The sequence below is a fragment of the Liolophura sinensis genome, chromosome 3 (assembly GCF_032854445.1).
Source record: "Liolophura sinensis isolate JHLJ2023 chromosome 3, CUHK_Ljap_v2, whole genome shotgun sequence".
NCBI classification, from domain to species: Eukaryota; Metazoa; Mollusca; class Polyplacophora; order Chitonida; family Chitonidae; genus Liolophura; species Liolophura sinensis.
This window is the reverse complement of record NC_088297.1, coordinates 16,513,534-16,527,086: the sequence shown is the minus strand read 5'-3', so window position 1 is coordinate 16,527,086 and position 13,553 is coordinate 16,513,534.

Genomic DNA, 13,553 nt, shown 5'->3' with positions numbered 1-13,553 from the left:
AAAAACATAAGCAACATAAGGGTCAGCAAACATAATGTCAGGGAGGCGTATTTGGTAGATAATTTCTTTCTTAAACGCCGCACCAACCTTCACGGCATCTGCGTCAGGTTTTGAAATGGAGTGGCTGTGACTTTGGCTTGGGGCCATCTATAACGAAACACAATTTTGCCAGCCTAACGTCAGGGCAATCTCGGGCTAGAAAACGAGTTGTCTGACAGAGCCTGTATAATCGATAGTTTCGAGCAGTGATAAAGGCAGTGTGATAATGGGGGATGTGGGGGGGGGGGGGGAGGGCTCAGTACGTATGTCACATGATCTGCAAGAGATGGTCCAAGCAGCTATATTAGCTCTGGGAACGTTGGAGATTCCCTGTCAGAGGCTGGGTATAAACCATCACCTCGTATGTCCTAACCACTGAAAGACATATACTACAAAATGCACAATACTCAACCAGCATAACCCGGACTTAAACTGACAGCGACCGCATTTGTGAAAGGCTCCTGGGTCATTGCACCGCGATGGCACGCTAACCACCTCTACCCCCCCCCCCCTCCCCATTAGTATATTGGTCAAGTGATCTACAACAGACCACCTTAGCGATCATATTAGCTCTCAGGAATGTCCGGGGATTGAACCACCACCTTGTGTGTCCTGACCATTTAAGACATTTAAAACAAACCGACATTTATGACAAAGTCATTGCAAACAAGCGGACGCAATGCTCACCTTGACCGCAAGTAACTACAGCCATATGGCAGATGACTGCCGCAAGAAAAGGTATGATTTGAAACAACATTTTCAACCTGAAAATTAAAAATGAAATGAATATTAAATTTTCTTAATCAGACAAGATGTGAATATTATTTTAATATTCCAGCTGCATAGAGTGTCTTTTTTTTCACCCGTCACACAAAACGTTACAGAGAATTTCAATTTTTCATAATTATAATATAAAGATTTCTCAAACCCAAGAATTAAATTTTGATCTTTTGTAAATCAAGTAAGCTAGAGTCAACTGGGCTTGATAGCATACCATTGAATCTTGTCAGGATCACATGAAATCCGAATACTGAATGAATCACTCAATCTGTGGTCGTCAATTTTAGTGTTAGTCAGTTCCTATTGAGATCTACCTTTGTATTTCCTCCGTTGAAACAAACTGTGCGAAAACAGTATCAGTCTTAAATTTTTATTTCAGCGAAAACTGGCTTTGTGGAATCTAAAGCGTAGTTAGGCATACTCACCAGGTACGAAGTGATTTTCTCCTCCAGGTGAAGTGAGTGGATTTCGCTTCCGTGGAAAACGTGTGAATTTTCTAAACGATCAATGCGAATTTATACTGACGCCAAAACTTAGTCTCAATTTTATGGATTAGTGGGATGATATGAGGGGCGGAGTCAAACTTGCGATTGGTGAATTTTGTGATCCTATTTTAATTGTTGCTGCGAATAACTGAGCGCATTTTACCTGGCATTCATCTGGCAAACTGTTTAGTTGATTAAAATGTTCATCTGGCAAAATGTTCATCTGGCAAAATGTTCATTGCACAAGAGCTTTACCTGGCAAAATGTTCATGGCACAAGGCCTTTGTCTGGCAAAATGTTTATTGCACAAGATCTTCACCTGGCAAAAGGTTGATCTGGTAAAATGTTCATTACACTAGATATTCACTTGGCAAAATGATAATGTGGCAAAATGTTCATTGCAGAAGATCTTCACCTGGCAAAATGTTCATCTGGCAAAATGTTCATTACACAAGATCTTCAAGTGGCAAAACATTCATTCCACAAGGGTTTCACCTGGCAAATTGTTCACTGCACAAGATCTTCACCTGGCAAAATGTTCGTTGCACAAGAGCTTCCTCCACCTGGCAAAGATGTTCCTTGCACAAGATCTTTACTTGGCAAAATGTTCGTTACACAATATCTTCACCTGGCAAACTGTTCATTCACAAGATCTTCAACTGGCCAAATGTTCATTGCACAAGATCTTCACCTGGCAAAATTTTCATTCCACAAGAGCTTCCTTCACCTGGCAAATTGTTCACAGCACAAGATCTTCACCTGGCAAAATGTTCATTGCATAAAATCTTCATCTGGCAAATTATTCATTCCACAAGAGCTTCCTTCACCTGGCAAATTGTTCATTGCACAAGATCTTCACCTGGCAAAATGTTCATTGCATAAAATCTTCATCTGGCAAATTATTCATTCCACAAGATCTTCACCTGGCAAAATGTTCATTGCACAAGATCTTCACCTGGCAAATTGTTCATTGCACAAGATCTTCACCTGGCAAAATGTTCATTGCACAAGATCTTCACCCGGCAAATTGTTCATTGCACAAGATCTTCACCTGGCAAAATGTTCATTGCACAAGATCTTCACCTGGCAAATTGTTCATTGCACAAGATCTTCACCTGGCAAAATGTTCATTGCACAAGATCTTCACCTGGCAAATTGTTCATTGCACAAGATCTTCACCTGGCAAAATGTTCAGTGCACAAAAGCTTCCTTCACCTTGCAAAATGTTAATTGCACAAGATTTTTACTTGGCAAAATGTTCCTTGCACAAGATCGTCACCTAGCAAAATGTTCATCTGACAAAATGTTCAATGCACAAGAGCGTCACCTGGCAAAATGTTCATTGCACAAGATCTTCACCTGGCAAAATGTTCCTTGCACAAGATCTTCACCTGGCAAAATGTTCACTGCACAAGAGCTTCCTCCACCTGACAAAAAGGTTCATTGCACAAGATCTTCACCTGGCAAAATGTTCATTGCACAAGAGCTTCCTCCACCTGGCAAAATGTTCATTGCACAAGAACTTCACTTGGCAAAATGTTTATCTGGTAAAACCTTCAGGAAACATGTACAGCTGAAAAACAGCTCTTATACAATATGTTGCTCAGGTAAAATGTTCTTCTGACCAAATTTCCATACCTGGTAAAATATTTATCTGGAAATATGGTCTCTTTGGAAGACGGTTCGTCTGGCAAAATGTATAGTTGATAACATATTCATGTGGGAAATTGTTCATCTGACTCAATGTACAGCGGACAAATAGTTTTCTTGATCCCTAGCTAAACTGTTCACCTGACAAAATATTTACTGTTATGTGCACGACTGCCGTCAGCTTCCAAATTTAGCTTGCCATTGTTTACATACGCTGAGTTTAGAGCCTGCTGTCTGCCTCTGCCTTAGAGTGTTCCAGAATACCCTCAGTTCGGTGCCTGTTTGTTTACATCAAGTGTTAAGGAATTTTCTTATTCTAGGCAATTCCACCAGGCTATATAACACCTATGAAAGCAGGTCAAAGGGAGAGAGAATTATTGAAAGTTTTGGATGCTTTCGCTGTGTATTACTTTAGTAGGCCTTTTGTGCTGAATTTTGTTGTCTTTGTAGCCTCTGGATTTGTTATATCCTATCTCCACCGAGCACTTGTTCAGTCTGAGCTTGTATATCTGATTCGTGCTCTTGTGTACACAGTGCTTATTAGTACACGGACCCTGTCTGTGGAATTTTGTGTATATTTCGTCATACACTCAGTTATACTGTGGATTTTCCCTCTTGTGAATTTGCCTGTGAGCATTTATGCCTGTGTGGTATATATTGTGGAATATATGCGTCCGTTTGGAGTTGACACCGTTGTACATGTAAGTACTTTAGTATTTGTATAGATACTGTTATCCTTTCTTGTTGAACGTAAGTACTGTTGTATTTGTATAAATCTTGTTATCTGTCCTTGTTAAAGCTAATAAATTGTTGTAAAATAAAATCTGCTGGTTTTGGTTACTTTTTTGTGCGGCTAAACTGTGGTGTATTTCGAACAAGCCATCTCTTTATAATACAGGCAGTTTGGGTCGTAACATTACCTTGAAAAATTGTTCATCTGGAAAATTATTTGTCTGGCAAAATGTCCACTTGGCAAAATATTCATGTCGGAAATTGTTCATCTGGCCAAAAGTACAGCGAGTAAATAGTTCTCATGCTAATGTTCCCCGGTAAATTGTTTACCTGGCAAACTGTTCATCTGGTAACATGTATAGCAAACAAATTTATTAGTTCTCCAATAAACTAATAAAGTAAAACTAATAAACTAGTTCGCGAACAAACTCAGGCCTTTAATGTCATTGGAAATATATTAACAGGTCAGTATTTGGTTCAACTGATCCGTCTTTAACGACTGCTCAGCACTTTTTCACTTGACGCTATTCATGTTTCTGGGTAGAGAAAAAGCGGAGAGCCAGGAGAAAGCCATCGACATGTGCCATGTACCCCCGAAAACCTCTTAATATTAAGCCGCAGCGGAAACAATGATGACTGAAAATGATCAGTCAGTTTACTTTCAATAGTCTTTTATGTTATTAAGTATGTGTAGGGTCTAAATATACATGACATGCAGGTTCAAACAGCATACTTTCAAAGGCTTAAAGTATTTTTGCTGACAATTACATCGGATTTTCAGAATACACATAGACAAATAAATATTTAGCACAGAGAGCCACATATGTATCTACGTAAGTGCATATGGTGTAAACGTCAACAATCAAATTTATCGCGTGGCAGCGGATTATAGAAAATTCAACCGTTTCCCTTATAAGAGCCCTTAGAATGAATTGTTTCTATTTTTCTTCCACTTTCACAAATTTATAGAAATGTTTACCTTTTTCTTAAGTAATAATTAACATTAAATGGCTCTTGTACTTTTCAAGGCAGCATTTACTAGAGCCTGCACCTGTACTGAAAATAAGTTTAGTTCTGAAATGTGTATTTCCAGAAAAAAGCTGGAACTTGACCGCTGTAAGTAGAACGAACTAATTCTACACAATCAAAACTCAATAATTGAGTTCATTTTTTCTCCCAAAATTGAGTTAAAACAAATTCAGTTTATTCAGTTAAAATATATTTTACAAGCCCAGCTAAATTTTATGTCGTTGTGCCACTATCTATATATCTCATATTTGAGAGGTTTTCTTTTCATGTTTAAGTACTGTTTATATTGTACTGCAGTATTCTTTTATGTATACTTTCTCTGCTTTGTTTTCGGATTTTGTTAAGCTTAACACCCTCATTTCTGTATTATTTTTCCCCAGTTGAACAAAACAGTAGATATATATAATAAGATCTTTGCTTAAGAAGATTTCTTGTCTTACTTTTACGTGCTTTTTTGATGGATACACATATACAAAGGTGAGCACGGACATTTTCATAAATATTTGCGTGGCACCCAAGGTCATTATTATCTTTGTTGCTAACATATAAACCGAGGTGATGATGGGCCTTTTGATAATGGCAACTAGTGCGCCCCGCTCCCAAGCTTCATATTAAACAACCGGCCCCGATACCACAGTTGGTAGAGGGTCCACTTCGGGAGCGGTAGATCCAGGGTCAATCTTCAGTCACGCCTAAGACCTTAAAAGAGGAAGTTGTAACTTCCTCGCTTGGCGTTCAGGATGAAGGGGTGGACCCGTATCAGTATAATGGTTCGGGTGGAGCGCCTTACTTGCCTTCGTTAAGGTGTCTCAGTGAGGCAGCACTAGAAATCCGTCCTGCAACAAAGAGGTACATTACATGCACCCTAAGGATTCCTCCGTCGTCATATGACTGAAAAATTAAGCACGACGTAAAACCCCATGCACTCACCCACTCACCCACTCACTCATATTAAACAAAATGAAAAGACACCTGTCGTGAACAACCGTGAAGTACTTTCCCTCTGAGTTTATAATCGTTACAATGCTACTGGTATAGTTTTATAAATTTCGCACAAATGTATTTATTCAGAGGTGTATTGTTACAATACCTAGAAGTAGGTAATACTTTTTTCCCCACTTTACAGCGTTTGATGGTAACATTTTTGTTTATGATTTATTTATGTTTAATACGGTTTATTACTTTCCTTCCCTTTCTGTTAATGAATACATCTATATGGTGCAAAAAATGACAATGTATTTTAGTTTTAAATCCTTGTGTTTGTGGTATATAGTTTATATCATATACAGCTCTATAGCCTTATAATATCTGTTGTGTTATGCATGTATTATATACCGGTAACTTCTTCGAGCTCTCTTCAGCGGTGAAGAAAAATGAAGTTGAACATGCATTATTGATAATAATGTACAAAGTGGTAAGTGTAACGGTTGTTTTTATAACACAATATTAACCCTTAACTTTCTGAGTTTAATACAACAATGTCAAATGCCGTGTAACATAGGCGACATAATGCACATTATTTTTTATGTAATTACACCCAAGTTTTATGTATTTATACCTAAGCTTTATTTAATTCCACATAAGCTTCATGTACTTACATCTAAGCTTGGTGTACCTAGACATAAGTTGTATGATCTTACACTTAAGTTTTATGTATTTACAATAAGCTTCATATACTTACACTTAAGCTTTGTGTACTTACACCTACTAAACTATATGTATATCTTGGTTTATGTAAATCTTACAATTTCTGGAAAACATGCCCTGGCTGGACATTTTAACTCTCATTAATGATTTGTATAGCTCTGAAAATGTATTTGTCATATTTGGTCTGTGTAAAGTTCGAACAAAATCCTCGTTAAGGGGCATTCTCATAACACGAACAAACTCGGGCCATGAATGTCATTGGATATTAAATGTGATAACCATACAGCATTTTTGTAATTCTGGTAATTTTAGACCACTGACTTCTAATCAGTTGAATTTAGTATCATTGTACTTTTTTCTATCTAATTCTGCAATAGCCATGGTGCTAGGTGTCGTGTAATTTGCTGCTGTTTAAGTATTTGCATTGACGTTTAGAATAAAGACCCTGAGGTAAATTGAGAAGAGGCCGTATTTGGACACAGACCCCCATTACAACTTCCGTTTTTCGTTTGTAGTTCTGTGTATTTTAGAGTATAAAGTCTTTGTTTGCTCCTAGGCGGCCATGTTTGATGTACAGGTGCATGCTTGGTATTAAAATGCTGTAAACTGTCTAAACTTTGAGGAGGTATGAGCTTTAATGATGAAAGTTTGAAATTCTGGGCGAGAGGACACAAGGTGTGAGGTAATGATGAGGCTATGCCAAGATTTTTTTGGCTTGTTTCTCACAGGCTGGGCCAGGTATGAACCAAAGCTTATTGGCCACGGAATGTTTGGGACTGAACTACAGCGCTAGATGTTAACATTGTCGCTTATGGAAAATTAATGGGGGTCTGAGGCCATTTCACGGATACATGTAACCATTAGCCAGCTATCATACTTATATCACTGCTTTGGGTTAACTCTCTATGCTGTATCTCTTTTCGCGTTGCCTGTGACCTACAGAAACACGGAGATGACGGATGGCGCATGAGCTACCACAATGGCAGGGAAAGCTTATCTATAAACAGACTTGGTTTTAAAATGGCTCCAAAATCATTTAATAATAAACCGCGTGGCTGTGTTGAACGTCACCGTCAAAAACAAGTCAGGGGTTCTGGGAAAAAGTGAGGCGTTTACCAAAGCATCTTACTGCTGTAACAACACGACGTCATTAATCCTCGGTTATCGGCTAATATCATACATTATTGATTGATTGATTTCGTGAGTGTACCACTCTAAAGGCACATGTACTGTATGGAGGTGTAAGCTCAGCCTGGCTGTGTAATGAAAGCGGGATCAAACATAAATATATGCAAAGTAATACACGAAATCGGAATCGAAATTTAGCTTTTTGACATCAAAAGATTATTAACACGTCGCACCTGCTCCCATCGTATAGAGTGCTTTTAAGTTAACACTTGGCGTTATCGTTTCCATCCTCCATTCTGGTGTTTTTATCGATCTTGTCTCGGCCTGCGTAACAGACGTGTCTTTGGTTGATTTTTCTCTTGATAGAATATTTTTTAGAGAAAGATGACGCTACCTCTTGAAGCCACTTTTACATACCTATAATCGACTTTATTCCAAATGCCAAAGACATATGGATGAAAAATGGACGTGCCAACAGTTATGTTTGACAAACGTGTAGCTAGCGTTTTTAAAAGCCTGTATATCCGTATATATGAGGCATTATACACCAAAAGAAAAGAGAAGAAACCAAATTTTCCAAACCGGATGTCAAATGGTTATAGTTTATATAAAGTACATGTACAGAATTAGCAAAGCAATCAGTTCAATCTAAGTTCGTCAAGAGACAAAAAGCCTTCGTATAACATTGTGGAAAGTAAATCGATTTCGGTATGATAGCCCATTCCTTAACCGGTCGGGCATTAGGCTGCACACTGAAAATTAGACAGAAATTAAATTAAAAAAAAAAATACAAAGTGCAAGCACGGATGTTCCAGAAACTGGTTCTAAAATGGGTGATTATGTTAAATCCTACATGAAAACATTCAACCGACAATCCCTGTGCATGTATAGCTGATGTTTTACGAGACACACAATGGTATATATGTATGTATGTGGGATGTTCAGAGGTGTGGATGGAGAAAGCCAGACAAGAATCCAGATAAATCACCGCCTCTCTCCACATACTTGGCAAAATTTCCTGACATAAGGCCGCCGTCAAATCGGCCGAATCTGGTCTCTACTGGATTCAAACACTCCTCGACCGACTTCGAACACGTAGGATCTGGATCCAAACACGTCCCGACTGGATTCTGGATTCAAGCACACCTCGAATGGATTCAAACACGTCTCTACTGGATTCAAACACGTGCCGACTTGAATCAAACAGGTGGGAGCTAGATTCAAACACCTCCCGTCTGGATTCGAAAAGGTGAGATCTGGATTCAAGCACACCTCGAATGGGTTCAAACACGTCTCTACTGGATTCAAACACGTGCCGACTTGATTCGGACCTTAGGGAGCTAGATGCAAACATGTCTGGACTGCATTCGAACAGGTGGGAGCTGGATTCAAACACACTTCTCGACTGGATTCAAACACGTCTCGACTGGATTCGAACAGGTGGAAGCTGGATTCAAACACGTCCCGTCTGGATTCGAACAGATGTGAGTTGGATTCAAACAGATTTCGACTGGATTCAAACACACTTCTCGACTGGATTCAAACACGTCTCGACAGGATTCGAACAGGTGGAAGCTGGATTCAAACACATTTCGACTGGAATCGAACAGATGTGAGTTGGATTCAAACAGATCTCGACTGGATTCAAACAGGTGGGAGCTGGATTCGAACACGTCTCGACTACATTCGAACATGTGGGAGCTGGATTGAAACACATCTCGACTGGATTCAAACATTCGAGGTGTGCTTGAATCCAGACCTCACCTGTTCGAATTCAGTCGAGACGTGTTTGAATCTAGCTCCCACCTGTTCGAATCAAGTCGGCACGTGTTTGAATCCAGCAGAGATGTGTTGGATTAAAACACATTTCGACTGGGTTCGAACAGGTGGGAGCTGGATTCAAACACACTTGTCGACTGGATTCAAACACGTCTCGACAGGATTCGAACAGGTGGAAGCTGGATTCAAACACATCTCGACTGGATTCGAACAGATGTGAGTTGGATTCAAACAGATCTCGACTGGATTCAAACAGATGGGAGCTGGATTCGAAAACGTCCCGACTGGATTCGAACAGGTGGGAGCTGGATTCAAATACGTCCCGACTGGATTCGAACAGATGTGAGTTGGATTCAAACAGATCTCGACTGGATTCGAACAGGTGGGAGCTAGATTCAAGATTGGAAGCTTTAAACCGAGACTTAGGCCTACAAGAAAAGAACTCATCTATACGGCATACATATAAATATGAAATGAAAGACCTATACAAACCGTGTAGAATTCTGTTTTGTTTTTGTTTTTTAGACCATTTGAAGTTTTATAGGGGAGAAAAATGGCTTTAAAAGCAAGGAAAACACTAAGGTAAAGTATGTATCAGATGAAAGAAAATTAAACACTGTAGACAAAATTTATTTTGATTTAATCCTTTGGAATTTTTCTAAACGACTAAAATGCATTTAAAACATAAGATTATATTGTGATCTGTTGGGACCTAGAGGGTATCGGTAACGTCACAGCAAACGTATTGGCTTCAAATGCAAACAGTTCGTTTCAAGGTTCATTTGTTGAGTGCATTAATAGCTCTAAATTAAGATGCATTTTGAATGATGAAATATAGCAGTCTATGTTTGTAAAGTGACAAAAAGCCGAAGTGACATCACTGGTCCCATTATGGTCAGAAAATGCCACAGTAGAATCCAAAGTTTTAAATTCATTTCACTAGGTCGAAAACTTTTATAGAAAAATATATCAAACTATTACCTTGACAATATTGAATGGCCTTTCGTCTACCATGTACTTTTTCAAGCATCGTCATAATCTGCAAAATCCACCAAATCTGCATTGAACGTCCCTCCATGTTTTAGGCTTGTCCAGTGAAAAGCCCCCTTCCCTCCTCTTGAATGTTCATTGTGACCTAACTGTGCTTAAGGTTTTACTCCTACCATATGACTAACGTGCACTTCCAGTCTCAACTAAATACGTATTTATATCGTGATAACCTGGATTTTAAAGGCCTGTGAACGCCAACACTAAAAAGGAAGATATTCATGAGTACAGCGTTAAACACCATTCAAATAAATGAAACAAGTCTATAAAATAGGGTTTAGGACGTATTAGAGAGCCACAGCATGCCTACAGGCTGTAGCCTACCAAAATCTGACTGGACTGCCATGCACAGAAGAGCTACTTGGTATAGCTAAGCACGATAACGTACGTATTATGTTAAAGTGGCGGCCCAGCTCTAATGTTTAATATTAGAAACTCGAGTAACAAGCACTGCAGAAAGAAAATAGAGATATTTTATTTAACCTTAACTATAGTTTTCTCATTTAAGGTATAAGCTGTATAAATGTGTTCTGATCTTAAAAAGCCACAGCCGAAACAGTAAAACGTGAAATCGAACATGCGTCCTCATTGTTCAACGACCTAATTGGCCTCGCGAGTTGGCGCTTTTACCGCCCTCATCTATGGTCCTTATTCTGGAAATAGAGTTATCCCCCTGAAAACAGATGGTGGTCGAGACCAATGAAAAATCCCTTAAATCAAAACTTTCATTGATTCAACATCTCTGATATGAACTGGAGTTTACGCCGTACTCATGAATATCTCACTTCTCTACGACAGCGGTCAATATTAGGGTCGGAAGACGCCGAGCAGAGCAGGTATGAAACCCGCCATCATCGTCAATATCTTTGATGAGTCGTCCTTACACTGACGTTTCTATTTTGACGTCCTTACAGTGGCGTTTATATTTTGACGTCCTTAAACTCTGGATGCTACATGCATTCTTCCGCACAATCGAAACCCGTGTTCTTACCACATAAGAATTTAAAGGCTCTTAGCTTAGTTGAACTAAAGAATTGTTCTCGACGCAGCTCATCGAACCCTGGACTGAGAGGTATCGGTTTCAGTTCCAGGTCTGAATGGTTTGACTGCCACTCCAGGAGAGTGCCATTTGGAAGAGGGTAACACCAGAAGTGCTTTAAAAAACACATAAAACTGAAATATTTAGTATATTACACATCGTAACGTGTTTGATGCTTAATTTCTATGATCTCAACATTGTTATCTAAAAAAGACCTGGCTATATTATGGTTACAAGAATGGAAGTCGCGTTAATCCATAATCAGTCATTGTAAAACACACTGTAAGATAAAGATATCATCTAGAACATTTTACTCAAACTACATGTTCACTCAAATGACCGGTTCACTACCCTTGTTTCTAAAAAATTTCTATCAGGAATAATCGGGTGAAACAAGAGATCAGAGATTACAATCGGCGTGTGGGCCAAGAAAAATCCATTCACTTTTGCCGCGATTAAGATCTTTAAACACATTTCTGTAAGACATTTGTCAGCAACCTTAAGATAAACGTTATGCACGGATTGTGATTAAACTCTTTACACCGCTTTACACTCTTGTCCCGCTTGTCTTTAGCAGTGTCAATCCTGGGTCGGGTCATACCTAAGACCTTAAAGGACTAGTGTCCAGATTGGTTATTTTTTCCTAATTAGCTACCCCAGTGTAAATTGTTAAAATTAGTGTACAAAAACTATATTTAAAAAATTACAGTAATCTGAGTAATATGACATTAAAATCACTAGATAACGAGGCTAGGTTTGTGCATTTTTTTTTCCGCCAAAACTCGGTAGTCTCCGCCGAGTGACGTCATGCAAGTCTAACATTTACGAGGGTTTAATACCTACCAAACACAGTTCATTCTTTGCCGGGCTGGAAGGAGTTGGGATGAGAAATCCTGGCGGGCAGCTAAACTTTAACAGCAGGGATGGAAAATTAGGCTTTAAATATAGGCCTATATGTTTATAGAATCTGGTGATAGGCTTGGTGGGCGTAAAAAAAAAAAACGGGAGCTCATTCGTCCCTAGTTTGATCAATCTTCAGTTTGCCGGTAAAGTAAAGGAAAAGTAGATAAAACCACGTGATGGCTCCATTGAATGTTGCTTTGATACACACAATCCATTTGGCTGTGTCTCTCCTGTGGTGGACGATGAACGACGAAAACAATTCAGAACTAATCGTGTTGCTTTACTGAGTTAATCAAGAAGTAATGACTGAAGGTTGAGATAGTGGTTGTAAATTAAAGGTACTCATCAAAGGTGCGAAAACAGGTGACATCTCTTTGATTACTGCTCAGGGTAGTTGCGAAAGCGACAGTGAATCCCCCCCCCCCCCCCCATTGTTTTAATCTCTGATCCAGATTAAGTAGATTATCGACATCTCAGGAAACGGAAGAGAATGAACGTCAACCTTGATAATACCTATTTGATGTGCTCAAGTAAGCCCGGTCATAATATATAACTAGGGAAATTAAACAGTTGTGTCAACTTTTTTTAGTATTGCCTTGAATAAATGCACGAAAATTAATTCGCGCCAACAAATTTTTGAAGTAAAATGTAAAGTAAGTGGAACGGAAAAAAGAGAAGAGCAGTAAGTATTGAATTTGATAAACACACGAAATGTAGACCTACAGTGTAACACAGGATAAAACCATAGCTTACCTGCCCGTTTTTGCCAGTGCGGTTGAAAATGCCTGGACAAATATCAAATTCAATCTCTGAAAACTCGCAATCTGCAGTCTGCCGAGAAATGTTGGTGTCATAAATCAGAACGTCAGTGTCACACGCTATGGATGCAGAGTGATACGGCAGTATATTTGCTTCTGTGTAACTAGAATCCATCGCGAAAATTACATCGCTTTGATAAGAATTCCCAGGTTATAAAGGCCAGTCCGACTTTCAGTGGGCCATCTATGACGTCACCCGTTAAGTTTTATCGCGCGGCCTGCCAGAGATCGCCTGTTTTTGTTTTTGGTGGATTTAAAACCACAATTACGTTCCTCGCAGACCCTCCTGGTAATATAATATTAAACAGGTCATAATCTTTATATTTACGACAGGTAGCTAAATCTGGACACTAACCCTTTAAAAGAGGAAGTTGTACCTTCCTCCCTTGGCGTTCAACATAAAGGGCATAGTGCAACAGCTGATTACACTGTATCATTAAAATGGCTCAGGTGGGGTGGCTCACTTGCCTTCGGTAA